At 46.6% G+C, this 14,480-nt stretch overlaps 1 protein-coding gene and 1 non-coding gene across 2 annotated transcripts in view; both read right to left on the bottom strand.

The window, feature by feature from the left end:
* Positions 1 to 14,480, bottom strand: part of LOC140717809 (uncharacterized) — an 845,297-nt gene that overhangs the window by 344,939 nt on the left and 485,878 nt on the right. The gene's annotated exons all lie outside the window — the stretch shown is intronic.
* trnaa-ugc (transfer RNA alanine (anticodon UGC)) lies at positions 1,404 to 1,475 on the bottom strand. Its single transcript has one exon. It is a non-coding gene; the product is annotated as a tRNA-Ala (tRNA).

Raw genomic sequence — 14,480 nt, 5'->3', positions numbered from 1 at the left:
ATACCAGACACAGCTTCATGCAGCGGAGAACAAGATGTGCTGGGCAATCGCTGAGCACGGCAGGAATTGTCGTTTTACCCGCGAAATTCGCAACAAATATCAGAAAGTGATGGAGTGAGTGGACGGAAACTTAAATTGAAAGCACAGGTTTTTTTATTTTTTAGTGAAATGTGTGCTGTGTACACAGGTGACGTGACGGCGATTTGCGGTAAAATATTCTGCTGAAGAATAGCAGACGATGGTTTGGATCTGCCGGCCTCTGGATAACGGGCCCAGCACATTCCCGCCGCGCCATTCTGCTGATAGGTAAATATCTCTGTTCTTCTCCTGTCCTTTTATTTGTTAATTTTGCCGTATTCCCCCGATTATCTATTGTTTTGTTTGTTGGAATATTTTGCCTGTCTAATTTCCCTCCACTCTCTCTTACGCTTTAACCTTCCTCCCCGTCCTCCTCTCCCTGTTCACTGCTTGCTACCCCATCCGGTTATTATCCTGTCGCTGTGCTCCGACCCAGCCGGATATCTCGTTCCCGACATTTCAGCAACGGATGTGATTTTCATTATCATTCTGACCCTATTCCTACGGCCCCGCAGTCAGACACACTGGTTATCTCCCTCTGTGTCTTCTTCCCTTCCTTCTCTTTGTCTGCGGCTGTGATTCAGGTTATAAACACGGGAGAATCAGCAGATGCTGCAAATCCAGAACACAGAATGCCGGAGCAAATCACCAGGTCAGACAGCATCTATGGCGAGGAGTAAACAGTCGATGTTTCGGGCGGGGATGCCCCCTGGCCCGCTGAAATTCTCCTCCACTTTGTGTCTGTTACTTTATCAGACTTCGACGTAACGAGCAGCGACGGCAGTCTGACGTGCCGCGGAGAATACACCCACACTCCGGCATTTATTTTACCAATCCCGAGTCTCGTTCACATCCCAATCCGTCCATATGATCGAATGAAGGTCAGAATTCTGCCAGTTCTGAATGGATCGCAAATCACTGGGTCTCAATGTTAGAATCTCTATCCTCTGTAGGGTCTGGCCGTCGGATGCCTTGCCATTCTCGTACAAGATGGTTTAGAAGGTGGTTAGATCTCTTGTAAAATAAGAGATCTAAAATTAGAGTGTTTATTGCTAATGTAAAATAAAAACTATGTTAGAATAGTGGCAGGGAAAGTTTCACTGGCTTCGTCTCCTCAGGAGGTGGACACACCGGTGTGATTTCTTGGTGATATCTGTGGGCGGCTTTGGTGGTCCTCTCTCTCTCTCTTGAGGAGCCATTTATTTGCGGTAATGAGCGGTCAGCCTGCACCTTCCTGATTTAGTCTTATCCACGTTGAGACTCATTCTGCTGCTGTATCGCTGTAATGATTCAGTTGGAGCTTCAAAATTCAATGCTCACTAGCGTGGAGATGCCGGGGATTGAACCCGGGACCTCATACATGCAAAGCATGCGCTCTTCCACTGAGCTACATCCCCACTTAAAATGCAGAAGAACTGTTCAGGTCTAATCCTTCCTGCATATCACAATTGAGATACAGCGTAATCTTTGATAACACAGATAATAACAAACATTTCTTCCTCTGCGATGGAGAGGACTTGGGAATCCTTTCCGATTCGGCTATTTCTTTGTCAAGCACTGGCCGGTGGACACGCTCCAATTTGTGCCTGATTCTGCAATGGGATGAAGAGCATTCTCCAGCAGGATTTATTATCTGAGAAATCGACACAGAGAAAGATTTTGAAAATCGAGCGAGAGAGTGAAAGAGAGACTCCTGTGCAAGGTCTTTCACCTTTTTCTCCAGTCCTGATGAAAGGTCTCGGCCGGAAAGGCGGAGGGCGCTCCTTCCCTGGCCTGCAGAGAATAGATGACATTAAGATACCTCAATGCACGATGGGTTAATCTTTCCAACCAAATAGAAACCTCCGCAAAAGTAAAAAAAGAATAACAGATAAAAGTACATTCCGGCCGAAAGCCAGTTGATTTCCTTGAATCTACCAATGATGGGATGGCCTCGTGTTTTAAAGCGCACTGCCGGAAAATTGTTGTTGGCAGCAGCTGACATAGCAGAGAATGGTTTCGATCCATCGACCTCTGGGTTATGGGCCCAGCACGCTCCCGCTGCGCCACTCTGCTATGAAAAAAACAACATTGCTCTTCCATGAATGATGTGCAATCTCTTGCGTTTGTGTGTGTGTGTGTGTGTGTGTGTGTGTGTGTGTGTGTGTGTGTGTGTGTTGTGTGTGTGTGTGTGTGTGTGTGTGTGTGTGTGTGTGTGTGTGTGTGTGTGTGTGTGTGTGTGTGTCATTCTGTGCGTGTTTGCGCGTGTGTGTTTTGGTGTGGATGTGTGCTTTTGCGTATCTGTGTATGTCTGGGTCTATGTTTCTGTCTATGCCTGTGTCGGTGCCTGTATATGTTTAGGTCTTATCTGTGTCTGTGTCGGTGCCTGTATATGTTTAGTTCTTATCTCTGTCTGTACATGTCTGGCTCTCCGTCTCTGTCTGTATATGTCTGGGTTTCCGTCTGTGTCTGTCCATGTTGCATCAATTCCATTTTTAACCCGTATTCATACCCACTTACTTCACTTTCTGTTGATAATTCCTTGTTTTACCTCTTTCTGTCTCCACTTTCGTTTCTTTCTTCCTTACTTTCTGGACCACCCAGGTATTCTCTCTGTTTCGTTCATGCTTTATCCCATCTTGCACCTCGTTCCACATATTTCCCATTTGAAAGTTGTTTATCTTGCTTAATTGTTAATATGAACAATTCATCCCTCTTCTGTGGCTTCTGATTAAAAAGCAAAATTTTGAGCCACATTCGTGAGTCACTACGTTCAATCCCGAGGTCCCGTTAACGTTCCCACCCTGTCCTGATCATTGAATAAATGTTGGATTTCAAGATGAACCAGAAGTTCACCTCGTCTTGCTGTGAACGGAACTCGCGGATTTAGATACTGACTTGGTTTCCGCATCGCAAGCACGTCCCTCAAACAATCCCTTCATCGGGATTTAGATAGACCATAAAACCATACGACATAGAATCAGAAATCGGTCAATCAGCTGAGCGAGTCTGCTCCGCCGTTCCATCACGGCTGATCCCGGATCCCACTCAACCCCATACACTTGCCTCCACCGCAGTCTGCGGCTGAGCATTCCACAGATTTGTTACTCGGGCTAAAAACAAGATCCTCCTTACCTCAGTCTAGGTCGCCCCTCAATTTTGAGGCTGGCCCCTCTAGTTATTGACACCCCCACCATAGGAAACATCCTCTCCACGTCCACCTTATCTTGGTCCTTCAACATTCAGGAGGTTTCAATGAGAATTATAGTTGTTTCTCTAATGTTCAGAACATCACGGCCGAGCTTCCATCCCTTCCCTAAATTTGCGGGTGTTTTTGAATTCCCCTGCCGAGGACTGATATACAGCAAGGAACGATTCTAAACTGTCCCACGTGTCACAGGCTTCTCCCGGCGTCTCAGCGTGGCAATGAAAGGCCACCTTTTCAGCGACAGGTTACTATGGATGCAATGCTCCTCAGACAGGATGAAGAGGTCAATACTCCCCAATGCCATTAGGCTTTACAATTCTACCGCCAGGACTTAAGAACTTTTTAAAAGCTATTATTAATGCTTTTTGAGATAGTGATTTAGATGCATATCATATTTTACTGTTAAGTATTGTATGTAATTAGTTTTGCTACAACAAGTGTATGGGACATTGGAAAAAAAGTTGAATTTCCCCATGGCGCTGAAGATGTTCTATAGGTCAGTTGTGGAGAGCGCCCTCTTCTTTGTGGTGGCGTGTTGGGGAGGAAGCATTAAGAAGAGGGACGCCTCACGTCTTAATAAGCTGGTAAGGAAGGCGGGCTCTGTCGTGGGCAAAGTTCTGGAGAGTTTAACATCGGTAGCTGAGCGAAGGGCGCTGAGTAGGCTACGGTCAATTATGGATAACTCTGAACATCCTCTACATAGCACCATCCAGAGACAGAGAAGCAGTTTCAGCGACAGGTAACTATCGATGCAATGCTCCTCAGACAGGATGAAGAGGTCAATACTCCCCAATGCCATTAGGCTTTACAATTCTACCGCCAGGACTTAAGAACTTTTTAAAAGCTATTATTAATGCTTTTTGAGATAGTGATTTAGATGCATATCATATTTTACTGAGTTAAGTATTGTATGTAATTAGTTTTGCTACAACAAGTGTATGGGACATTGGAAAAAAAGTTGAATTTCCCCATGGGGATGAATAAAGTATCTATCTATCTATCTATCTATCAATCATCGTGCGGGAAATTTCTTCATCTGGGATTTTCCACCTAGTTTTCAAACTTCACAAACAACAGTGTTGAAATGTTGGGTTTGAACCCTGGACTTCACGCATGCGCTCCTCCACTGAGCTACGTCCCCAGAGGCAAATGAACGATGATATCATCTGTCTGAGACTCTGATCACAAAGGATGGACGTTGAAAGATAGACAATAGAAGTCGGAGTAGGCTAGTCAGCTTTTCGAGACAATTCCGCCATTCATTTCGATCCTGGTCGCTCATCTAACCTCCGTTTCTCTTGCCGATCACTATGCAGGCCCTTTCTTCCCTTCTGTATATGAAGATATGCCTGACCTCTCCTCGATTTATTCTCATTGTGGGGAGTTGCGTCAGGGAGAAAAGGAGAGGGACTGTCTGACGGTCCCACACCACTGACCTGCAAAATTTAAGGAATTTAAGGCAAAGAGTAGCAACAGGCTTTTTACATTAGAGTATTAATTTAAAAGACCGATGTAACAGTGGATGAAGTAAATGTTTCACCAAACGCAAGAGTGCACATTAGTCCTGAATAAAACCAGGAAATTTTTGGAAATTCGCATTCACGTCAAATTTTGGAGAAAATATTTCAGTCACTTGTCAGATTCTTGCAGACTGAAACGGAATGATCATTAAATACCCAAACTAACATTGTTTCCTGCAGTCGGGAATGCCGTCAACCGAGTCATGAGGATGTCAAGTTGTGGATTTATTTAACTTGCACGATGACGTGAACGAAACATCCGGACACCTGGGTCGGAAAATGATTCAGAGAGGCACATTGAGATCAATAAATCACCCAGCTGCCTCAGAAACCATTGAGGGTCTGGGTCTTGTGTTACACCCACCCGCCACCAGAGGGGACCGATGAGCTGATAACCGCCGCAACACGTATTGGTTGCAGGACAAACAAGTCAAGTCACTTTTGCTGCCTTTTCCCGCCTCAACATTACAATCACCTCCTACTTTCTCCCATCAGGTGCATTAGCACCACCTACTGTAATGGAATACGAAGGGAAGCTTGATGGGGATCAGATGCTACGTCTAAATCTATTTTAACAGAAACGTTGAATAGGGTCCAACACGACATAACCGTCCATGACTCAGGCGCCAGTATATCCTGCAAATTCTGCGCCCCAGTTCCACCCATGACATGCCTAAACAGCTTCCTACGTTCCAAATAATATCGGTGGCACATCATGATCACATGTTGCACCCTCTCTGGGACATCACAAAAATCACGTGACACATTCCCCTACTACCCAACAAGTGCCAATGAGAAGTGCAAAGCCGCATGTCCAACAATTAGTCTCATAAACCACACATCTTCCCTCCTATTCTTTCCCAAAAGGTGCCACTCTTGGACTGATGGAAACAAACTATAATACCACCTCCATGTGGAACTGTTATCCCAGACTCTCTGCTATTTCCCAACCCCAGGCAACCTAGTACAACATTTGACTTCATGCTTTCCCATATGAACTATAATATCTACCTCAGACTAAGCAAGTGTCTGTTTAGCTGTAACATCTGCCCTTTCATTACCCGACACACCCAAATGTGTAGGTGCCAATGAAAACTGCACACTCTGGTGAGTGTACTTGGCCCTTTCTCCTCTGAGCGACGGAGCCTGAGAAGTAACTTGATAGAGATGTATACAATAATGAGGGGCATTGATCGTGTGTATAACCAGGGGATTTCCCCCCCAGGGGTGAAATGGCTAACACGAGGGTGCATAGTTTTAAGGTGCTTGGAAATAAGTACTGGAGGGATTTCAGGGTTAATTTTTTCACACAGAGAGTGGTGGGTGAGTGGAATTTACTGCAGGCGGTGGTGGTAGAGGCGGATACAATATGGTATTTTAGGAGCCTCTTGGAAATTCTAGGCAGTTTCCAGAGTAGGATACGTGGTCTGGACAACATTGTGGGCCGAAGGGGCTGTAATTTGCTGTAAATATCTATGGTCTGTGTTCTGTGTTCTTCCCGCACACTTCAGAGCATATAGATCATAATACACTTTCATCAACAGATCAGCTATGGTCTTCTTAAAGACTTTGATTACAAACTCCATAGTACCGAGGCAGTGTCTGGGCAGATCACAACTCTGTTTGACTTGTTCAACCCTTTGCAGACTAATGATAATGGCCATAAGTTATGCTGTATAGATAACTGCTGGTACAGTACACAGTAAAAATGAGAAAACGTTTTTCAGGACCATGATGTTACATGACACAGTACAAAAACTAGACTGAACTACGTAATAAACAAAACAGAGAAAAATAAACAACAACTACACTAGACAGCAGACCTACCCAAGACTGCATAAAGTACACAAAACAGTGCAGGTATTACAATAAATAATAAGCAGGACAATAGGGAAGTAAGGTGTCAGTCCAGGCCTGGGTATTGAGGAGTCTGATAACTTGGGGGAAGAAACTGTTATAAAGTCTGGTCGTGAGAGCACGAATGCTTCGGTTCCTTTTCCCAGATGGCAGAAAGGAAAAGAGTTTGTATGAGGGGTGCATGGGGTCCTTCATAATGCTGTTTGCTTTGCGGATGCAGTGTGTAGTGCAAATGTCGGTGATGGCGGAAGAAAGACCTCGATAACCTTCTCAGCTGCCCTCACAATCCGCTGCAGGGTCTTGCGATCCGAGATGGTGCCATTTCCGGATTAGGAAGTGATGTAGCTGCTCAGGATGCTCTCGATACAATCCCTGTAGAATGTGATGAGGATGGGGGATGGGAGATGGACTTTCCTCAGCCTTCGCAGAAAGTAGTGACGCTGCTGGGCTGTCTTTGCTATGGAGCTGGTGTTGAGAGACCCGGTGAGATCCTCTGCCAGGCGAACACCAAGAAATTTGGTGCTCTTAACGTCCTCTGCCGAGGAGACGTCCATATCACCAGGAAGTGGTCGCTCCATTCTCTCCTGAAGTCAACAGCTATCTCTTTTGATTCGTACACATTCAGAGACAGGTTGTCGGCTCTTCACCAGTCCGTTAGCCGCTGCACCTCCTCTCTGTAAGCTGACTCGTTCTTGCTGATGAGACCCAGCACAGTCGTGTCATCGGCGAACTTGATAATGTGGTTCGAGCTGTGTGTTGCAGCACAGTCGTGGGTCAGCAGAGTGAACAGCAGTGGACTGAGCACACAGCCCTGGGGGGTGGGCGAGCCCTGTGTTCAGTGTGATGGTGTTGCTCCCGATCCGGACTGAGTGGGGTCTCCCAGACAGGAAGTCTAGGATCCAGTTGCAGAGGGAGGTGTACAGGCCCAATAGGCTCAGCTTTCCAATCAGTTTCTGAGGGATGATTGCGTTGAATGCTGAACTGAAGTCTATGAACAGCATCCGAACGTATGTGTCTTTTTTTTTGTCCAGGTGTGTTAGGGCCAGGTGGAGGGTGACGGCAATGGCGTCATCTGTTGAGCGGTTCGGACGGTACACACACTGCAGGGGTTTGAGTTTGGGGGGTAGCTGTGGATAAATATCCCTGAGCCCACCCGGTTACCAACTGGGTTTTAGAACCATCTGTAAAGTTAGGCAAAAAGGAAAAAATACTGGCTGCCGTAAATGACAAGAAGCCCTGTCACCACCACAAGAGTTTGTTTATTCTCTGGTAATTTCAAATCTATTCCCCCAGCTGGAAATGTCCATGATGGACCTCCTGGCCAGACCACTTGTCCAAAAATCCCCAAGACTATATTCCCACCCATATTCTGTAAGTGTCTGCAGAAAACATTTATCAGCTCTGCTGGTATATTCCCAACAAACCATTAAAACAGAATTAGTCTGACATTGAGTTCCTCACCCTATTAATCAAGTCCAGTTCGCAGGGCTCATTGTTTCCTCTCGGCATGTCGAGAAACATCTCGCCATGTTTAACCTCCGATGCATCTCTAGCTGTGGTCGGGAATGCTCCACTACAGAGTCAAAGTGCACTAGTCTGTAGATCATCCGGCCTGCATAAAACTGAACGAGCTGCCTCTCTATAAATGAAACAACCTGTATTAAAGGACAATAAATGTTCAACAGAACAGCCCTGGAAGAGCCACAGTCATGCGCAGTTAACGATCTGCTTACATTTATCCTCCAAAAATTTTATATAAAACATTACATAAGACTCTCCATATCAGCCTAAGCCCGATATATTTAAACACAGGAACACAAGACAGCAAACTCTCATACACTGTAAGGTGAATATAATCCGCACCATGTGTCCGAGTAAAACACACACATCCAAAATGCTGGTGGAACACAGCAGGCCAGGCTGCATCTATGAGGAGAAGCACTGTCCACTATCTTTCCTTTCAGTTAGTCCTGACGAAGGGTCTCGGCCCGAAACGTCGACAGTGCTTCTCCTTATAGATGCTGCATGGCCTGCTGTGTTCCACCAGCATTCTATGTGTGTTGCTTGAATTTCCAGTATCTGCAGATTTCCTCGTGTTTGCTTTTGAAAAACACACATTTTGATTTATACACAGAAAATTTAAAACCCAGCCCAAAGACCAGTCTTCCATTGTTGTTAACACTGCCTGTTCAAGACCTTACCACATAGACCTTACCATAACACAATTGCAACCCGTTTTCCTCAGACCCCATCATCTGTATATAAGGCCAAACTAAGCACAGGCCCAACACCATCGATATATTGTTAATCCTCAGATTAATCAATATTGGACAAATAAGAAATTCCGGGCTGTGAGGCGTCTGTAAGTTCTGATGACATTTCTTCACAATCCACCACCACTCTGAATGACTGGCCGAAAAGAAAAACAATACCCTGTTGTAAGACATACCGCCAGTGCGAAGAGAGGGGTCCACCTGCACATGATACAAATATTTCATGAAAAATGCTCGACTGGGGGGATCGTGAGGGTATGTGTGAGGAAAGCCTCATCTCCACACCGGGCCGAAAGAAAGGAAATTTTAAAAAAAATTAAAAAGGGAAATAAAGAGCGAGATATAAAACCAAACAAACATATAAAATGGTCTACTGGACAGTCGATGACCTATTGGTAAGAAATAGACGTTGATTGGGTAGAACCCTCATCAGGACAATGTTAATGCCAACGATTTGTAACATTATCCGATTTCTCGCTGAAAGTTTTAATTAAGAACATGTGGCCTTTCCGTGATGAGGTGAGACTGGATGGTTTGGCTTTGCTTTCCTCAGAATGAAGGAGAAGCCGAGGAGCTGAGAGTGGCTCTGGGGCTCACTGGGTAAAAGCCAGGTCAGGCAATACTCTACATTACGTCAGCTTGTCTCGCCTCAGCTCTGTCGCATCAAATCAGCTCCAAGTCTGCTCCAGGAACGGCCCAATATTGTCTCACTCCCCACTCTCCTGCCGGGCCCCATCGCCTCGATGTAGTCCGTACGCGCCACGCAAACCGTCTAGCAGCTTCAAAACTGCAGTTCTCACCGCAAAAATTCCAGTTCGTATAGGCGGTTGAAAAGCTTAACTCCGGATGGCAAGTTGATTGCAGTGATCGTTTTGCTGAGAATGTGTGATTCGTAAAGTAGTTCGTGGTTTTGTTTGATACCGACAAGCGATCGCTGTGCATCACCAGCACCATCATAAACCGGAGTGTCCCCTCCCTGGTGCGAGGGTCAGAGACGTCTCCGAGCAGATAGAGAAATCTCTCAAGGGTGTCAGCGGCTATTCAGCCGGAGGTGATGGTTCACGTCGGTAGCAGTGGACAGGTAGAAGAGAGATGATGCCCTGTACTGTCAATATAGAGAGTTAGGGAAGAAGTTAAAGAGCCGAACCTGAAGTGTTGTAACGTCCGGGTGACTCCCAGTACCGTGTGGTAGTGGAGATAGGAAGAGAAAGTTAGAGCAGTTGAATGTGTGACCGAAGAGCAGGTGCAGGGGCAGAGGTTCAGTATTTTGGATCATAGATTCATAGCGCCATAGAAAATTATAGCACAGAAACAGGTCATTCGGTCCATCTAATCTGTGCGAAATCCTTTAAACTGCCCACTCCTATCGACCTGCACTGGGAACATATCCCTCCATACTCCTGCGATCCATGCACCTATTCAAACTTCTCTTAACAGTTGACATCAAACTTACATGCATCTCCTGTTGGCAGCTCGTTCCAGCACCCACATCTGAGTGAAGAATTTTCCCTTTGTGTTCTCATTAAACTTTATCACCAACCAGCCTCACCCCATGATCTCCAGTTGGAGTCCCACCCAGCCTTCGGGGGAAAACCCGATCACTGGGACTTCTCCTGGTGCAGAGATAACCTGTACAAGAGGGATAGTTTGCACCTTCACTGGAGGAGGGTCAGTATCATAAAGTTCATTACTGCTGAAGCTGCGAAGGGGAGAGCAAATGTGTGATCGCGATGAATGGGCTCGAGGGAAAGCGCCGGAAGGAGACATCGCGGGGGGAGGTAGAGAGAGAGAGAGAGAGAGAGAGAGAGAGAGAGAGAGAGAGAGAGAGAGAGAGAGAGAGAGAGAGAGAGAGAGAGAGAGAGAGAGAGAGAGAGAGAGAGAGAGAGAGAGAGAGAGAGAGAGAGAGAGAGAGAGAGAGAGAGAATATGAATGAGTGAGCACGAGGGTTTAGGGAGCGAAGTAAAGAGCGAATGAGACATTGCGAGAACGTGGGCGCGTGGGAGTTGGCGTGAGGCAGAGGGCACAGGTAGGAAGGGAGCTCGGCTCCGCCTTCTCCAGGACAGCAGTGGAACGGCAGGCACCACTGCCCCTGGTGCTGAAGCCCACGTGGGGTTTTGTGGTCGCGATGTGAAGGAACCTGGTACCGCTATAATTAAGTTTCTCTCCGCCAAAATGCCGGCATGGAGTTCAGGGTGAAATGTCACTGAGCTAAATATCAACACTGTTTCTCACTTCACAGATGCTGACGTACCTGCTCAGTATATCCAGCAGATTCCGCTTTTAGTTCATGATCAACTCTATTTCTCTGACTCCGGATCTCTGCCCCTGTCGCATGTAGAGAACATAGTGATCCCTGGTTAAGGTAATGGACTTGAAATCCATCCGGTTGTCTCCGTGCTGGTTCTAATCCTGTCCACTGCAATGAATGGCGGAGCGGGCTCGAACCGCCCACTCCAACTTCTGTTTTCTAATTTTCAACGTCCAGGCTCTGTGATTTGCTACTCAGTTTTGTTACTAAGGATGAGGTCATGGAGTACCTGGTGACACAGGGCAAGATTGGGCAAAGTAAGTATGGTTTCCTTAAGGGAAAGGATTGTGAGCAGTCTTGGGCTCAGCATCTTAGAAAAGATGTGCTGTCATTGGAGAGGATGGAGAGGATGTGCACAAGGATGACACAGGAAATGAAAGGGTTGTTTGAGGAAATGAGGAACTTTTGATAGCTCTGGGTCTGTACTCACAGGAATTTAGAAGTATGAGGGGGAATCTCGTTGAAACCTTTCGAATGTTGAACGGCCTAGACAGAGTAGATGTGGTTAAAGATATGGGAGTCAATGATCAGTGGTCACAGTCGGAGAATAGAGGGGCGTCCATTTAAATCAGAGATGCGGAAAAATGTATGTACCCAGAGGGAGGTGAAATTGTGGAATGTATTACCACAGGAATCTGTGGAGGGCAGGTCGTTAGGGGTATTTCATGCAGAGCTTGATATGTTCTTGGTTGGACACGGTTCCCAGAGAGTTGTGTGGGTCTGGAATGTACTGCCTCGGAAGGCAGTGGAGGCCAATTCTCTGGATGCTTTCAAGAAGGTGCTAAATAGTTCTCTTATGGATAGGGGAATCAAGGGATATGGGGACATGGCAGGAACCGGGTATTGATAGTAGATGATCAGCCATGATCTCAGAATGGCGGTGCAGGCTCGAAGGGCCGAATGGTCTACTTCTGCACCTATTGTCTATTGTCTATTGTAATGGGATAAGGCTACGGTCTGGGGCTGAGGAGGGGAAAATGGATCAGCCATGATCAAATGGCGGTGCAGACTCGATGGACCACATAGCTTAATTCTGCTCCAATCCCTTATGTGCTTGTCGGATCAGATGGAAGAATCCATCATAAATTTGACATTGGGGATGTAGCTAGTGGGAGAGAGCATGTTTCGCATGTATGAAGTCCCGGGTTCAATCCCCGGCATCTCCACTGAATTTTGATAAATGGGCCGAAAGCAGGGGAAGAAATTACTCTACGTTCATTCTTCATCTCCGTCATTGAAGTACAGGATAAGCCTATAACATACGAAAGAGTTAAGAACAGGCCCTTGCACGGGCCCTCGCAGAATCAGTGGGGAAATTCAAAAAAACACTGCACAACATTCATGCCATTTAAATTCTCATGCACCTCCCTTGTCCATATCGTTTTAGTCCTCAGTACTGATATTGCGAACGTCAGTGCTTGCCAGTATTTAGGGAATAGAAATAGAGCCAGACTTTCCAGTGTGAGCAAAGTGGAATATTTGGAAAATATTTCCGTGCATCAGTTAAATCCCGTTGATGAATATTCCTCACCCCAATACGCAATCACGCCGGAATGGGAACTTTACACAAGGAGCAGCTGAATCGGAAGCGATTCGGAGGTCTGTCCCGTAGCACAGGAAGAAGTGTTTGTGTGAAAAGCGCCACTGTCACAGTCAACGAACAAACATCGGGGTGACCCTTTGAGCTATCCTGTGCTCCGATATCCCCAAAGTCAGATCGCTCTTTCGCATTGGTTTCTCGTCAATATAGTGGTTAGTATCATCGTCTGTCACTGGGAAGGCAGAGGTTAATTTCCCCGACAGGTAAATGGTTTTGCTGTTTCCATAGTAAAAATAATTGCCAATCGAATTTTCAAAGTAAATTGAAAAGGGTTAAAGAGGTTAAATCCGAGTTTGGGATTGAAGATATCGGTTCTTTGGGGATGTGGAACAGTCGGTCTGCAGTGGTTCCGGGAACGGAGAGTCACCCGATAGGAAGGCACTTTGTGTTCAGCTTCGTGAAATCTCCCCTCAGCGACTGTGTATTTCAAAGAGTCATTCGGCGCAACACGCGGTGACAGAGAACAATGTTTCCGGAAATATTTGCCTCATCCGCTTTTGAGTGTTAAACAAAGGCTGTTGCTGTGCTCGGTTTAAGGTTTTCGTATAAAGTGTCAGAAAGGAGAGGGTGAGTGGAATCGGTGCCTTCACACAGCTCAGGCCACCCTGCAGAGACCCCGTGAGACTCCTTCCGTCTAACTGCTAGCTCAGAGCTGTGAAAGGTCACCGACCTGAAACGTGAACTCTGTTTCTCCCTCCATGGACGCTGCCTAACCTGCCGAGTATTTCCGGCAATTTCAACTTTTCGTTCAGGATCAGTACTGTTTCTCTGACCCCGGGATCGATGCTGTCCTCATCCGTCCCAGGACACAGTGATTACAAACCATGTAAAATATCCATCTTTGAGCAGTGTGTATTCGTGGCCGATTTTTTTTTTTTTGGCGATGCACTGGGAATCTATTGGTATTTTCGCGTCTAATTCTGACAAGCATGTGGTTCCAACGTTTTCTGTTTTATATTGTCTTCTCCTATCATTTCGTATTTCCCCTCCCCGCTGCTTTAAAATCTCTTAGTATCCTGACTTTCAGTTAGTCCTGTCGAAGGGTCTCAGCCCGAAACGACGACAGTGCTTCCCCCTATAGATGCTGCCTGACCTGCTGCGTTCCACCAGAAATTTTTGAGCGTTGCTTGAATTTCCAGCATCTGCAGATTTCCTCGTGTGTGGGGAATCGGGAACTGCTGGCGGTCAAACTAGCTCTGTAAAAACGGAGGCACTGGCTGCAGGGGGCTGAACACCCGTTTATGGTGTGGACTGATCATAAGAACCTGGGTATATTCAGACCGCCAAACGGTTGAAGTCCCGCCAGGCCCGTTGGGCGTTATTTTTGGACCCTCACGTATCGTCCAGGATCCAAAAACGGGAAGCCGGACGCGCTATCCCGCCAGCATGACTCCAAAGGATGACACCTCCAGTCCCGAGACTATCCGCCGACCATCCGGCGTGGTGGCCTCCCTCACTTGCGAGATCGAGGTCAAAGTAAAGGAAGCTCAGCGGGACGACCACGACCTTGGCAATGGACCCGGCGATAGTCTGTACTTGTCCGTCTCCGTCAGGTCTCAGGTTCTCCAATGGGGAGCACATCTGGGTTCACCTTCCACCCCGGGAGTGATTAGACCCTGACTCTCCTGATGAAGCAATTTTGGTGGCCGTCCATGGA

The sequence above is a fragment of the Hemitrygon akajei genome, chromosome 28 (assembly GCF_048418815.1).
Source record: "Hemitrygon akajei chromosome 28, sHemAka1.3, whole genome shotgun sequence".
Classification (NCBI taxonomy): Eukaryota; Metazoa; Chordata; class Chondrichthyes; order Myliobatiformes; family Dasyatidae; genus Hemitrygon; species Hemitrygon akajei.
The sequence above is the reverse complement of the archived record's forward strand: the minus strand, read 5'-3'. Positions and strand labels throughout refer to the sequence as shown.